This window comes from Lissotriton helveticus, chromosome 8 (genome assembly GCF_964261635.1).
Source record: "Lissotriton helveticus chromosome 8, aLisHel1.1, whole genome shotgun sequence".
In the NCBI taxonomy this organism is placed as follows: Eukaryota; Metazoa; Chordata; class Amphibia; order Caudata; family Salamandridae; genus Lissotriton; species Lissotriton helveticus.
The window spans coordinates 1,582,030,311-1,582,046,173 of NC_136069.1; the positions used below are offsets into that span (position 1 = coordinate 1,582,030,311).

Sequence of the window (15,863 nt, forward strand, 5' to 3'; positions counted from 1 at the left end):
ATCTTTTTAATTTATATTAGACAAAGATCGTCTAGGTTCCCAATTCTGCCTGTATCCAATGATGAATTGGAGCCCATAATTTCCCTCCCGCTAATCTTTTAAAACGACCTTTCACAGCATAAATTGCCGGTTCTAAATTATACTTCGCTAGAAGCCGGGCCCTCCAAGTACAGAATTGCGGCGGATCTGGGCTAATCCATTCCTGAGTAACACAGACATACAGATAAATAAGAGCTTTTTTTATCTTCAGTAATGTTATCAGAGGATATACCTATCAAAATCAGCTCTGCTGTCAGGGTAATATTACAGCCAAGGATTTGAGACAGAAAAGTCTGTATCTGAGTGAGTACTGATAAGAGCAGCTGACATAAAAAGAACATATGAGTTGCATCCGCCTCTTCTAGCGAGCATCTCTTACAGGCTGTGCCTGAAGATGCTCCCCATTTGGAAATTTTTTCGGGAGTGTGGTATAAATCAAAAAGGACCATATAGTGCTGAGTACGAGATCTACCCGTCAATAAAATAGCGTTAGCCATCAGAATGGAATCTTCTATCAGCACAATTGTCACCCCGAGTTTTTCTGTCCATCTGCCTTGTACTGTAGATAAATCATCTGAATAAGATGAAATCAATAAATTATAAAAAAAAAGCCTATCTTTCTTTTAGTATATAAGGATTCAATCAAAGATATTTTCTGGAGCCCTAAACGTTGCCCTAATGATAAAGTGTTAAAATAGCTATGTAATTGAAAATATTTGAAGTAATCCAGAGTTGAAATGTTAAACTTAGCCTGAAGAGACTGAAAAGAGGTCATTTCATCATTATACCATAAATCACTTATATAATTAATTCCTTGTTTGCTCCATTTAAGCATAATATGATCCCTAAAAATAGCAGGCAATATTTGCTTGGATGACAGGGGGGTATATCTCAAAAAATTTGGAATTCCTAGATGCCGCTTGATAATCTTCCATGCCCGGTATGCTGCTATTACAATCTTAAATTTAATCTTCTTGAAATAGCATGTTTCTACATGTTTTAGAAAGCAGCCACAAGCTTCTACCCCTAAAGAAAATTCATAGATGGAGGGAAAGTGTGCTTCGTGAATTGGGGCTTCAATACCAATAATTAAGGGATTAATAAACTGTAGTATTGATGCTAGGTAGTAAAATAAAAAATGTGGCGTGCTCCATCCTCCTCTATCCTTAGGAACAGTCAGCTTTTTAAAAGCTCTGCGGTGACGTTTGTATCCCCATAGAAATCTTCCCGCCATTCTCTCCAGTTGTTTAAAAAATTCTATTGGAAACTCAAGAGGTATGGTTCGAAAGAGATACAGAAATCGCGGAACTATTTACATTTTTAGTACATTGTTTCTGCCATGTAATGACAGATGTAAGTGATTAATCCGTTCCAGAGTAGTATTTGCTTTCTTGAGAATGGGGATAAAATTAAGCTTGGGAATATCTGAAATCGGGGTTGTGATCTTAATTCCTAAGTATGTTGCGGTGGATACTATGTTAAGGTGTGTAGGTGGATTCTGGCCAACAAATAGAATTTGAGTTTTGGAGGAATTTAATTTATAGCCCGAAAAAGCACCGAACTCTTCCGCTATCTCTTCAATCTTTGGGATTGCCTTTACAATGTCTGTGGTGGTCACCACAACATCATCAGCATATGCCAATGCTCTGTAAGGAGTCCCTGCCACCTCCACCGGATTTATTTCCTCCTCTTGATTTAGTTGATTACGGTAGATATCAATATATATAGAAAAAAGTAGTGGAGATGACGGGCATCCCTGCCGAGTACCCCGAAAGATGGAAAACGGGCTAGAGTTACGGGACCCAATTTTAATACAGGACGTTGGTGATAGATATAAAGCTTTCAGAGCCTCTAACATTTTTGGTCCAAAGCCTTTCAGAGCCAAAACATCCCATAAATAAGGCCATGCCACCCTGTCGAATGCCTTCTCGGCATCCAACAGGGTGATTCCAATAGGTGTGTTGGTAACCTGCGCCCAGTCCATCATGGCAATTACTCTTCGAACATGGTCCGCAGTATCCCTATTAGGGATGAACCCGTGTTGCCATCGTGAAACAATAGAGGATATCACTGTTGACATACGGGTGGCAAGTATTTTTGAAAAAACCTTGCTATCAGCCTTTATTAGAGATATCGGTCTAAAAGACGCGGGATTAAGGGGAGGTTTATCCTTTTTAAGAAATACCATCAATGTGGATTGACTCCACGATGCTGGTGGAGACCCTCTCTGAGCTTCCTGAAATGTAAGCAATAAGTCTTCTTTCATAACATTTCTGAACCTCCTAAAGAATTCAAGAGGGATGCCATCTTTCCCCGTCGCCAGCGAAAGCAAGGCTGATTCAATTTCCTCCTATGTAATGTTAGCTTCGAGGGAATCTGATTGTAAATCACTCAATTTTGTAATATTATTTTCTCCAATAAAATTTCACAACATATCCGGAGAATATGCCACATTATCATTTTTAAATAACTGGGAATAGAATTGCTGGAATACCTTGAGAATTTGATCTGGGTCGTTATGAATCTGCCCTGCCTCATCTTGTATCGCATTAATAGAGTTTAAGCTTTCTTTCTCTCTGGTTCTTTTTGCTAGTATTTTTCCAGAATTTTCTCCCATTTTGTAGATCTGAGATCTGAATGTAGGAATTTGTTCTGCTAGTTTAGCGGCGAATGTTTCATAAAGCCTAGCCTTATGTATGTCCAGTGTAGTTTTAATTTGTTCAGTATCTTGATGTTTAAAGATTGCTATGGCTAGTTTTTCCTCCCATTCTCGTACTAGGTTAAAATTCTGTTCTGTTTTCTCTTTAATAATTTTTTGTTTCTTAATTGAATAGGAAAGTGTTTCACCCTGGATCCCGGCTTGAAATGCATCCCAAACTAATTGAATAGATGTACTGCTTCTATTGAAGTAAAAAAAGCCTTCAATCCATTTCCGCATTATTTCTAGATATGATGGATCTGCAAGTAATTTCCGATCAAAAGACCAGGATCTTAAAGTGGGGGAAGAACCAGTCTCTGTCGGAACCTCTATTACTATTGAATTATGGTCAGAAATTATTCGGGCGAAAATTTCGAATACTATACTATTTATTAGTCCACAATTCACAAAAAAATAGTCCAGACGTACACATTTCTGATGGACGTTAGAAAAGAAAGTAAACCCATGTGAAAGAGGATTTTTTACGTACCCCACATCTCTAAGACCATATTCCGTTACTAGCCCTTTGATTGCATTATAGGTCTTCTTTTTTAAACCTGGATATATAACATCACTAGATATATCTATACCCCCTCAAGATGTATGTTCGGATCTCCACAAAAAAAAACGCTAGGCTTAGATAGTCTATAATCTCGGGGTCATCTGAGTTCGGGGCATAGACTGAACAGATTTTCCATAACTTAGCATCTATCTCAAGTTCGATTATTACCCATCTTCCATACTGGTCAGCCTTGGTGCGTTTTAAGCGTCCTCGGCCTTGCTTCATAAGGATTGCCACACCCTTTGTGGTAGTGCCTTGTCTAGTACAAACTAATAGTTGTAGTCCCAAATCTTTAAACATATTTCTATCGCTCCACCTAATATGCGTTTCTTGAAGACAAACTATGTCTATTTTCATGCTCTGCATAATTTGATTACAGACCCCCCTTTTTTTCTGTTGTTTATTCCACATACATTCCAAGAACAGACACAGAGGTTGCCCATGATCAATAGTTATACAGTCTCCCTTTCTGTGCACCTTCATACATCCATGCTGTTTGACACATTGGTTATTTGTATACAGACTCATGTTTCTGTTCTCATCCCTTTTAATCAAAAAAGTAAAAAGCTTTGATAGAGCACTGATAAAATGACAAATCAGTTTTTTTCTGATTTTGCTTGCACCCCCCACCCACCCTAGTGAACCCCCCTCCCCCGCTCCCCCTTCCCCTTGACCCCAACCCAGCTCGGGCATAAGGACTAGTAGTCCCTAGTATGGATGATGTGAGAAGCATCAGGTGTCTCACTGCCCCCTCCTTCCTTAATTAATCTCTTGCTATTCAGTCACTATAGCTCCATTTTTTGTGCCAGATCAAAAAGAAAATGGTTTTCTCTTTTTTTTTCTTCTTTTTAGTCATTATATAATTAATTAACTGGTTAGATACCCAAGTGTCAATAAGACTGTTTGTGCAAGAAGAGTTAATTTCAACGATCTTGTGACATCTTAATAGCCCTTTTGTGCCCTCCCTAAAGCACATAAGGAAAGAAAGAAGAAAGGGAGCAAAAAAGTGTCAATAGTCGTTTACAGCAATTGCATTCAGAATGAGGCCAAAAGCTCTTTAGCTGCACCCTCCGATGTCAGAAAGTACGATTTCTCTTTGAAAATTATTTTAAGTTTGGAAGGATTCAAGAGAAAGGCCTGGGCGCCTTTAGCCTGGAAGGCGGGTATTAACTGTCGAAACTGCCAGCGTTGCTCCACTGTGGCATGACAATAGTCCGGCCGGACAAAGAATTCCACGCCTCTCCCCCTTCTCTTCCGATCTGGCCTGGCAAAGTCATAGAGAGCCTCTCTTGCCAAGAAATTGTTTAGAGAAATCAAGATTGCTCTAGGTTTTAGGTTAGTACCCTGTCTGGTGCTTTTTTGAAATGGGAATCGGTGTGCACGTTGAATTTCCATATCCCATTTCCATTGCACAAGCTCTGGAAATGCTTCCGAAAAGAGATCAATTACAAATTGTCTTATATTGCCGCCTTCATTTCCCTCAGGAACACCCAGGATTCGAAGGTTGTTCCTACGTGATCTGTTCTCCAAATCCCCCAGTTTCCAATTTATCTCATCTCTCAGCCCTACCAATGATGAAATTTGTGTTTGTTGACCTATCACAGTATCTTCGATCGCTGAAATTCTCCCCTCAGCCTCAGTCACTCTAGCAGATGTCTCATTACAGGATTTAGCAACTTTTCTGAGGTTGTTTTGAAGTCGTCGAATAGCACCTTACGTGCGGAGATTTTCTGCCCTTGTCTCCTCCCGATGCTGGATCATAAGCTGACAAAGGGTATCTAGCGTAGTACCAGTCGATTGAGATTGTGTGCTATCCTGGGTCTGCGATTTCTGTAGTGCAACTGTATTTGGTGCATTAGGAGGAGTATCTCCATTTGTTGTGAATACTGTAATATCTTTAACACAACAATCCGACCTGTGTTGAGGGGGATCCTCATCCTCATCTTCATCTTCATCTTCCTCCTCCTCACCCTCCTCCTGTCCCACTGAGCCGAGAGAATCTTGTTGCGATCCCAGACTCTTACCGCTCATATCGTCTCTCCATCTGCCATCTGCCTCAAGGATTTCGGATTCTAGAGCCACCGATAGGTCAGTCATAGAGTAAAAATTACCCGCAGAATCTATTGACTCAACATCTTCCACAGCTAGTAAAGATTCTGGTGCATCCTGTGCTGATTCTAATAATGTCTTGTGAGTTAGCTCTCCAGAAGTCTGAAGGGATTCCGAAATAATTGGCTGTGAAGACATTGAGTTTTGACTCTCTTTTGAGCCATCTTTACCATTGGCAGTATCTGTATTCACCCCAATATCACTAGGTATATTTAAGCTCTCAGTTGCAATTACTGATGTTTTCTCAGTGTTGCCCTTTAAGCGAATAGTTCCCGGTTCTAAAGTTTTTTTTTTTTTTTTTTTTTGAGCAAACATGTCTGGGATTTTAGGAATGGCTCCCAGCCTACAACTCCCAGAATCCCCCACTATTGAGCAAGGGGTAACAGTAGTAACAGTAGTTATTACGGCTGGAGCTGCTGGTGCTACTGTCGAAACAGGCACAGAAGCAGAGTCAGAGTTAAAAATTACCTGTTGAAGGTCCTGAAGATCATCCTGCAGAACAGTGTTACCGACATTACCGCTACTCCGCGCATTCTGAACATTCTGGGCGATCTGAGTACTCTGAGCACCTTCCTGTGCGGCCGTGGTTGCCCTCGTCTTTGGCTTGTTTTGTGGCTTGGGAGCCGCCGCAGGATTCTTTGGGGCCATTACTCCAGTGGTGTCCCCCTTTCTCCGTTTCTGTGTGCGAAGTCGTCTGCCTAAAGTAGCAGATTGCTGCGAGCTGATAACCGCCGCCGAGCTGACCTCCGCTCCAGTCCGTGGTCCCGGTTTCGCTCTTGAATGCGGGAGAGATGGATGCCGCCACGTAGGTTGTAGCGACTGGCGGAACCAGCACCAGAGATCCAGCCGCATCTCGGGAAAGAAAACAGGTAAAAGGAATTGAGCGCTTAAAGATTCCGTTTAAGCCATGCTGCCAGCCGCTAAGATATCAGGTTTTCAGGGCTGCAGTTAGATACTGTCGAGAAAGGTCGGAAGGGTTCAGGCAGCGAGACCACCAGCCCTGCTGCTAACTCGAACGCCGATGCGTCCGCCATCTTGCCCCAGCACCTTGATTCCATGAACTTTTAAATACAAAATATAACCATTTGTATTTTGTTTATCATTTTGTAACAATAGGCATTTTATATGGGAGATATCTTACAGTCCTGAAGAAGAAAATCCAAGTTAACCACCCAAACATGTCAACACTTTAGTTGGGCTAAATGTGAGGAACACAAGGGTACAATAGATTCTTATTTAATGTACCTTTTGGGTTGATGTATACAGATTAGCAAATCAGAAAGACAAATGCACTAGACTGGTGTTCTTCCTACAATTTTTGTAACTTTTTCCATTTATTGTATATGGAATTTGGTATATTTTGCACATGTGTTTTTAAGATTGACATTTTTAACTCAATGTGTATATATTCTTTATGCTGCTTTAAACATTATATAATATGATACAGCATTAAAGATGCAATATTTAGCTAACAAATATTAATATTTGATTTGTTCAGTTTTGAGGTCAACATTGAAGCATATATGAGATTATGGTGATGAATGTTAGAGTGAATGGTTGATGAGATTTTGTGGTGACTAATTGAGTTCCCAAAGAGAATATTTATGACTTTTCAGTTAGGGACATAGCCCTTTCCATTGGGCCTGGGGGCCCACTTATAATTGCTCCTTTTGGTGTTTGTGACAGAATCACCTAGTCATCTGCATAGGCCAAATATGTTATTTTTGTACCTCCCAGCTTATGAGGTATACCCTTATCCAACTCTAATGTCTTGGCTAAATCGGCGATGTACAAGGAAAATAATAATCAGGCCAAAATCCAACCTTATTTGAGGCCGTTCTCTAGAGAAAGGGCCCTAGGACCAGAGCTGCACCCTGAAACGATTAAGCCTCGATCAGCGCTCCCCAACCTGGTTCTGAGGACCCGTCCAGTCTCAGAGACTGCTCCGATATTGCCAGAGCCCCAAATATTGAAGCACGGTATGGACCTTGGCTCTATGCTGAGGTTGGGCTGTGGCCTTTTATCCTGTGTGCTGGCCTGCGGGGGCCTCCCTTGTAGCGGTCACTAAGGGCACAGATTCCCGCTATGGGCCCCCTGAAGAGACTGGTTCTTGGCCCTGGCATCTTCTACACTTTGCCTTGGAGGATTATACTTCAGCAGCATTCCCTGGGTGCACTGTCCCTGCCTCCTGCCCTCCTCCATTGTGTCTGCCCCTGCCACAATTGTTTCGGGGGGCCACTGTGACGTTGATGCTCCAGTCACATGGGTGTTCTTAGCGAGCCTTTTTGGGTCTCTCAGGAACATTGTGGCCCTTAAACTGGAGACAGCTGCTGCTGTCAAGGACATCATGAGGAGTATTGGTGAAGTTGACCAGAGGGTCGACTCCTTGGATCAAATCAGCGACACTCATGATGAAGAACTTGAGCAACACAGCTGGGAAATTCTCACACTATTGGACAAAATCGCTGACCTCAACTACCAGCTAGAAGTTCTTGAAAACAAGTCACAGTGCTCCAACATCTACATAAATGGTGACCCACTGCATGCTGACTTGGGGAAGATAGAGAATTACATGCTTTGCCTGTTTCACCAGGTGGTCCCAGCCCTGGCTGACCAAGACATAGTCGTAGATTGCACACACAGGTGTGGCAGACCAGCACAATCCCCTGGGAAGCCTCAGGACATACTCACCTGTCTCCATTATCATATTCAGAAAGAAGTCATCATGTCTGCTGTCAGAAGCATAAATGCCATTAACTTTGAGGGTGCAAAGTAGTGGCTATAGCAGGACCTATCTCCTATTAACCCACAGTGCTGCTGGATCGTTTGGCCACTCACCAATCTTCTCTGGGACAAAGGGATCAGACATAAGTGGGGGCATCCAACCTTTGTATGGAACAATGAACCTGCAGTACACACACCCTGGAGGAAGCCCGGTCACTGTTGGATATGGACACGCTGCAAGAGGATGGCCCCACCCAAACTCAGCAGAGGCACTCTGCATTCTCCTGCGCTGGGGCACGTTACTTTCCCCGCTCATTGAACAACCTTCTGTACTGGAGCGCCATCAGGACCGGGCTGCTCTGTTGACCCAACTTCAAAGGCATGATAGCACCTCTGAACCAGACAATGATTAGAAAGAGGATGATCTCCACGCCGATTCTTGCTGCCCACAACCATCTGAGATGTGGCACTCCTCCCACTCTCGCTAAGGGTTTAGAGGTGTTGGAATCCATACACTCTTCAATTTTGACTTCCTTCTTCAGCAGCAGAACTCCCCTCCCCAGTCGCACCAGAAGCTAGACAAGATGGAACCTGTGATTTTAGATCATCAATGTGTTTCCAGGTTGTGTTCTTTATTGTTATCCACTGTTTTCTTTGTTAGAACAGCTCACATCTTTCAATGCACTAGGCAGGCATCCAAATGTCAACAGATCGCTAAACAGTCAATAATGTAGGGTCCAACTTACCTCCATGTAAGTAGCTACACTTACCCTATAGCACAGGATTAAAATCCTGAGCCTGAATGTTTATGGTATCAATGCTCCAGTAAAACAACTAGCACGCCTCTCCTTCCTTCGGTATTCAAAATGCAATGCCTGTCAAATTCAAGAAATATGCCTCCTTAAGAGAGACTGGAAGTGCTTACATTCCAGATGGTTTGACCACCAGTACTTGCTGGGGAAGAAGTCGGGGGTAGCAATACTACTGGCCACACATTTTCTGGGGAGGGTGACCCAGACTCAAGCAGAGATACCAGGTACATTCAGATCTTTGAGCATTGACATGAAGGGCTATAAGTTTACACTTGTAAATGTTTATGCTCCCAATAATCACAGAGATGCCTTCCTTAAAAATGAGGTGGCAGTAGGTGCTAGCCACTCCAGATAGAGTTGTACTTTTAGGAGGTGATTTTAATGTAGAACAATGGATGTGGAATCAGTTGATGTATGGCGACAACACAAGCGGCTTGCAAAAATCTATAAAGTCCTATGCTTGAATTTTTTTTTTCTTACCTCCCCGCGTCTAACTGCTGCTACCAGAGTGGTAGATATTGAGATGGCCGCACTCTCAGACTATTCACCTATAAGAATTACATGCCATCTTCTGGGTGCTCCGCTGCAGAATCGTACCTGGCACCTTAATCATAAACTCCTTGTATATGAGACCACAGTCACTGAAATAACAAGTACCCTCTGAGATACACTACACACTCCTGTTGCAATGCTGCCGGACACTTTAAAAGTGGTAACCCAGTGCGGCTTTATCGCCATAGCAGTTCGGGTAAACAGGGACAGGAGGAATAATTGGTCACAGCTGGATGTGGTATAAGGGAATTAGATGGGTGCATAAACAAACAGGCTCCCTTAAAGTGAAGTGCCAACTTACGGCAGCTGGAAGGCAACTCAAGGCCCTAGACATTGATAAAACTGAGAATGCTTTACTGCATACAAATAAGAAATACTATGCAGGGGCAATAAGGTAAGCAGCAATTAGCACACAAACTCTGTGCTCAGGCACTCCAATGCAGAATACTGGAGATTGAGGACTCTCAGGGCACTAGGGTTGACCAGTATTAACCCATAGCTCAGGAGTTTGAACACTTCTCTTCTACATTGTACATGTCTGAGGCCCAGGACTTGGGGAACGCTAAACATTACTTAGCACAGGCTCCCATGGCCCATCTTTCCCCAGATGACTCCTCTAAACTAGACATGGCCATGCAATATCTGCAGCCAAGCAAAGTGCCTGGCCAGGATGGTTACACCTCAGACTTCTAAAAAATGATTGCAACTATCTTACTACCTAGTCTAGTGACCTCTTTGATATTGACAGGAATATGAAATTCATGCAACTTCAATCTACTGTGGCCTCTCATCCAGTGCTCATTGGCAATATGTGGCCCTTTGACACTGGCTCCTACAACCTCACATTCGCCCTGACGCTACCACCCTCTGACCTCCTTTGAAAAATGACTCCTCACTCGTTCTTCTGATAGGCGCTTAGTATCTGACATATATAAGTTCTCAAACACCCCACTTGTGCTTTATGAATCACTAGCACAATGTTGCTGGGAGGATGAGTGTGAACATCACTTCCAAAGAATGGAGGGACATTTGCCATAGGGCCTGCGCCTCTGCATTTTGTGCAACAGGCAAGAAAATGATGCTCAAGATTGCGCACTACTGGTACTATACTCCGGCTAGGGTAGCTAAATGAAAGCAGAGCAGTGATGCACCATGTTGGAGTCAGTGTGGACAGACTGGCACACTTACAAATCTTCTTTGGAACTGCCCCAAGATTCTGGGCAGAGGTTTTGGCAGGTGTCACTGAGATTTATGGCACAGACATCCCTGGGTTCCCCAGACAAATCCTCCTAGGACTTCTCAACCCCCTACATACCCTCTGAAATCGATAAACGGTCGGGCCATCACTCTGGCACATGGCACGGCCAAACAGATCCTTCTGACCCGTTGGGGCACAGATTTGGTCATGATGCACCTGGATTCGTTGCACAAGTTATGGAATCTCTTGAGGATGGAAAAAATTAACAGCAGCCGTGGCCAACATGTTTACATTCTTTGACAAAACGTGGGTGACCTTCGTGCAATTTCTTTCAAATGAATTTGGGGAGAGGAGTTTCCCAGGCTATTTACGGGTCCTCTGCCTTACACGCTTGGAACACGACACTCACCGATGTGCAGGGGGAAACCTTCACTACTCATACTTTCCCTCAAGCATTGGCTACCGAGACATTTTGTCCCCATCCCCATTTTTCTCCTCTTAACTTTTAGGCCCATTCCCTCCCCTTTTTTGCTTTCCTTAACTATTACTTTTCCCTGTTATCGTTGTCTCCTTCTATTGTTCTAACTAGCCATTGGATGTATATGGGATGCATGTTTTTATTGATTGCTTCTAAAAATAAATGAAACAAATGTAAACCTAAAAGGTTATGGGTAGGAAAATAGCAACTTTCTAAAAGTGCCATTTTCTAACTTGTAATGAAAAATCAGACTTTACCATCAAAGAGGATTTATCATTACAATTTCATAGACACCAAACATGAAGCATCTACTTGGTCCTAATTGGTAAGTACAGCTTATTAAATGTTATAAGAAATCCCCAATGTTATGTTATCCAATGGGAGTTGTAGGACTCGCGGTAGTGAAAAATGAATATAGGAGTTTTTCACTACCAGGACATATAAAACTTCGAAGTACATGGCTAATCTTTTATTTTCACAGGGGTGACATATGTAATACAGGGGGTGTTTAAGACTTGACAAGGGGATTTTAATGACATGGCAGCTTAAAAATGTATTCAGGCTGCAATGTAAGGCCTGGGACATGTTTTAAGGGGCTACGTAAGTGGCTGGCACAATAAGTGTTGCAGGTGCACTAATAGCATTTATTTTATTTACAGGATCTGGATATATGTTATACACTCTACAAGGGTCTCACAAGTAAATTAAATATGTCAGTTGTGTATAAATCAATTAGACCATGTTAAAAGGAGAGAGCACAAGCATGTTGACTGGTTAGCAGTGGCATAGCGCACAGAGTTCTAAGTCCAAAAAAACATAATTCAGCAAAAAGTGGAGGAAAAATGGCAAAAAAGTTTGGGGGTGACCCTGCAAGGAGGGCAAGGTCCACCAACACCCTTCACATCAGGATCATCAAGCAGCTGACTTACAAACCATCCAACTCGGCAGCCAGACTTATCCTTAACCTCCCATATAGAACTCACACCACACCACACCTCAGGGAACTATATTGGCACCTGATTCAGAAATGCATTGAATTCAAACTCTTCACCCACACATTCAAGGCAGGATACAACTCAGGCACCAACTACCTTAACAGTCTCATATCCTTTGTCAACCACCCAGACAAATCGGGACAGAGGTCCAGGAGGATGTTTTTGATTTGGAATTCATGTTCCAAAGGCAGAGAGAAATAAAAGTAATCTAATTAAAATATAAGTATTCACATTGAAATACCATATTCAAATTTGCAACCTAGCTTGAGTGTTTACATTGCATGAAAAATTGCAGAGCTCATCGACTTTAGCACTAAAGAAAATTAAGATTTTGCATTGAATATGTTATTGACATGAGCGTCATAATTTTCATATGAAGAACCTGTATACATTTTTATAGATCAGTTGCTCATGTTTGTTCTGTTTATTTTCTTTAGTCTTCCCCAAGGTTTTAGTGAAAAACCTAAAGAAACCTGCCTTTCTGCTGGTGATTTTGGCTCAGGTGATGCTATCTGCAATGGTGGCTGGTATAATGGTATTTATGGCCAAATATACGGAGAGACAGTTCTCTATCACAGCGTCGATGGCTAATCTGATAATGGCTAAGATGAACAAAACGTTGTAGAAAGTTACTGCCTCAGTGTCTTGCCATGAAAGAATCAAGCTGAATTTTCATCTGTACAATCTGGTGTCAGTATAATATGCAGATTAACTAGCCGGGGCCACTGGAATTATTCAGCAATGGAGGTCCAGATTATCTATTAGGGTTGTCTAAATTATGTGGCAATAAGTGGTACATTTTGCGGGTTAATGTACCACAGTCTATAACAGTATAAATTTGATGTTTCATCATTTAACCACACATTAATGGTGGATGAGCACAGATTCCCCCTGATTTGTATCAGTTTAACATCAGGATGCAGCTATGGGTAACTGCAAGATGACAAGTTAGTCTTTGTAAAAGTCTGTGTGGCAGCACATAGGGTTTTTAAGTATTTTTGTATGTGTTTGAGCTAGGACCTTTTTTAGTTTTACAATTATCCTGCATATGGTGGATCAGGTAGTAAGTCATTTAAATCCATAATTATGTGGAAAATGCATTAGCAGCAGGATCATACAATTCCTACAGCTTCGACTGCAGTATAGATCTGTTATGGCAATGTTAATGGAGCGTGTAGCATGCCAAGATCAAAATATGATTCTACAATTAAAAGAATACTGGGTAAAAACAAAGCTTTCCATGGATTATATAGTAATTATTGCTTTGCATATATTTTCTCAGCAAAAAGACTCTGCTTTTGGAAAACCTCTATTGACATCTCATGTAATGCAGAATGGTATGGAGAAACATATTTTCGGACACCTGCGAATATGTGACGTTACAACTCATGCCATTACATCACATGCCGTTGCAACGGCAACTTTTACATCGACTTTCGGTCGGGGGAGCGCTGAAAGTTAGAATAGATTTAATTTTTATTCCAACTCCAGTGTGTGCAACAGTAGGTAAGATGTTGGAATTAAATCCAACACCTTCTACCCACTGCATGCATTGTAATGGTTGCGTAGTAAAGGCTTTTTCCCAGTATTAGGGCCCAAATTGTCTGTTTGAACTCTTTGTCTGGAATCACTATCTGGAATTTCAAAGCAAACTAAGGATTGAATTGAGCTTTGTTGGTCAGATTGTTTCTGTGATACTCTAGGGTCAGGTGCCTATCCAGTTTATATATTTTTCGCATATTTAGTTATAGATGGTGATATGTCAAGTTTGAATTTTGCTGAGTACTTGTGACAGCCACTTGACATCTTTAGGGAGTAAAGCTTTGACATCTATTTGAGTGTCTTCAGGATGGTGGTGGTGTTCACTTTCAGATCTTGTTTCAACTTTTAAAATTGATTATAAGCGACACTATATTCAAGTTGACTAATGCATAACCAAGGATGGTGTTCCTGAATGTAGACAAATGCATAGGGTTAGCAGAAATATCATCTGGAAACCTCCCCTAAAGTGACAGGAGCCCTATAGCCTCTAGCTCTTTCGAGAACAGCAGCTTCTCTCCTTGATACTCACATCTTTGTGGGGCATAAACTGCTAGGCAAATGCCCCAGACTTGTTTGGTAATTGTTGAGTGTCTCACGGAAATGTTGCAATTAAACACTTGTAGCGGATGAGGTTACTTGAAAACCATTGCAGTACAAGTTGCAGACAATTTTTAAATGTTTCCACACTTTGTTTAAGTGAAGAGTAATGGTCATTAATTCCCACTTAATGCTCATCTCTATCTCTATCACAGGGGATAACGGCAGAAGATGGCTGTGTGCCTCCCCTGGTTATGCTGGGGTCTTCCAGCACCCTGGTGTCAGAGCAGTGTTTCAGGCAATGTTCCAGTGCTGTTAGCAAACACTAAGCAGAAGTAGATCATCGGTAGGTTGGTCTATTTGTGGGCAGGGACTTCGATTTCATTACTTGGTTGAACAGTGATAACTGGTCTGAGAGTGAGAGGCAAGATACATCCTTTACATAGCAGAGTTTGTCTCTTATTCCCTGTTGTGCATAGTACCCTTCCTTATCCGTAAACCCTTATGGGGTTTACTATAGAGTGAAGTGGAAACCTGGATAATCTTAGTTCATTCACATTCTCCAGTCCTAAGGAAATAAAAACAGCTCTCCCAGCAGGGAAAACCAGGAATATCTCCATATAACCTAACAGGGAGTACTGGAATGAAACATCACTTCTTGTTTGTATGTGCCGCTCCTTGGATTGAAACACTATACAATTACCCCTGTCATGTGGTTGATCTTCTCAGGTGCTATGCACATTCCTTCAGCCATGGCAGGAATCATAGCTGGAGGAGCAGTCATGAAGAAGTTCCAGATGTCTCGTACGCAGTGTGGAGCCATGTGTGCTATTGTGCTGGCCCTGTGCATTGCCATAGCCCTCCCCATCTTTTTCCTTGGATGTCCAACACAGAAATTTTTTGCTCCAGGATATGTGCCGGTTGGAAGGTAAAACAAGGTTCCAGGACTGTCAAAATGTCAAAAAAATCTGTAACTCTTTTTTTGTGTGTGTTTAGAATGCTTTATTGTGATAATATAAAAAGTAAAACATCAGTATAAAACAGACAGATGTCAAATAGTACCATTATTGAGATTGAAATAAAAGAAGTGAGATAAAGAAATAAGTTCAACCATAAACAGATAAGAACCATGTTAAGAAGTATATTATCAAAAACAATTAAAACCTTCTAAACCCATACTTAGACAAATGCAATTTAGTATTTTGATGAAAAGGGGGCTGGGGGACTAGGAAGGGGAAGGGGGAGAGGAGATATTAAGAGGCAGCTAAACAATAATGCTAAAATGGCAATAAGAACTAAAAACATAATATCATTAAGAAGGTTCATGAAAATGTAGATACAGAGTAGGTCAAACCACCATCCTGGAGAGACATGTGGTAAGTGGTGACCAAAGTAAGTCTTTCTTAATCAATTGGGGTGTAGAGGTGGCACGTGCACGATCCAGTCTATGATGATGACATGGCAGGTTCCACGAAGCTTGATATTAAATTTTCGCTGTATCCTTCCAATTGGTGGTGATGATCTGAAAAGTCATGGCTATAAACAAGTCAATAAATGTACCCACGCTTCACTGGGTACCCAAATGGGGGAGGAGCCCCCAGAGAAGCATAGACAATA

At 41.8% G+C, this 15,863-nt stretch overlaps 1 pseudogene; it reads left to right on the forward strand.

Annotated features, from left to right (window-relative positions):
- Nucleotides 1–15,863, forward strand: part of LOC144773950 (solute carrier organic anion transporter family member 2B1-like) — an 846,173-nt pseudogene that overhangs the window by 621,520 nt on the left and 208,790 nt on the right.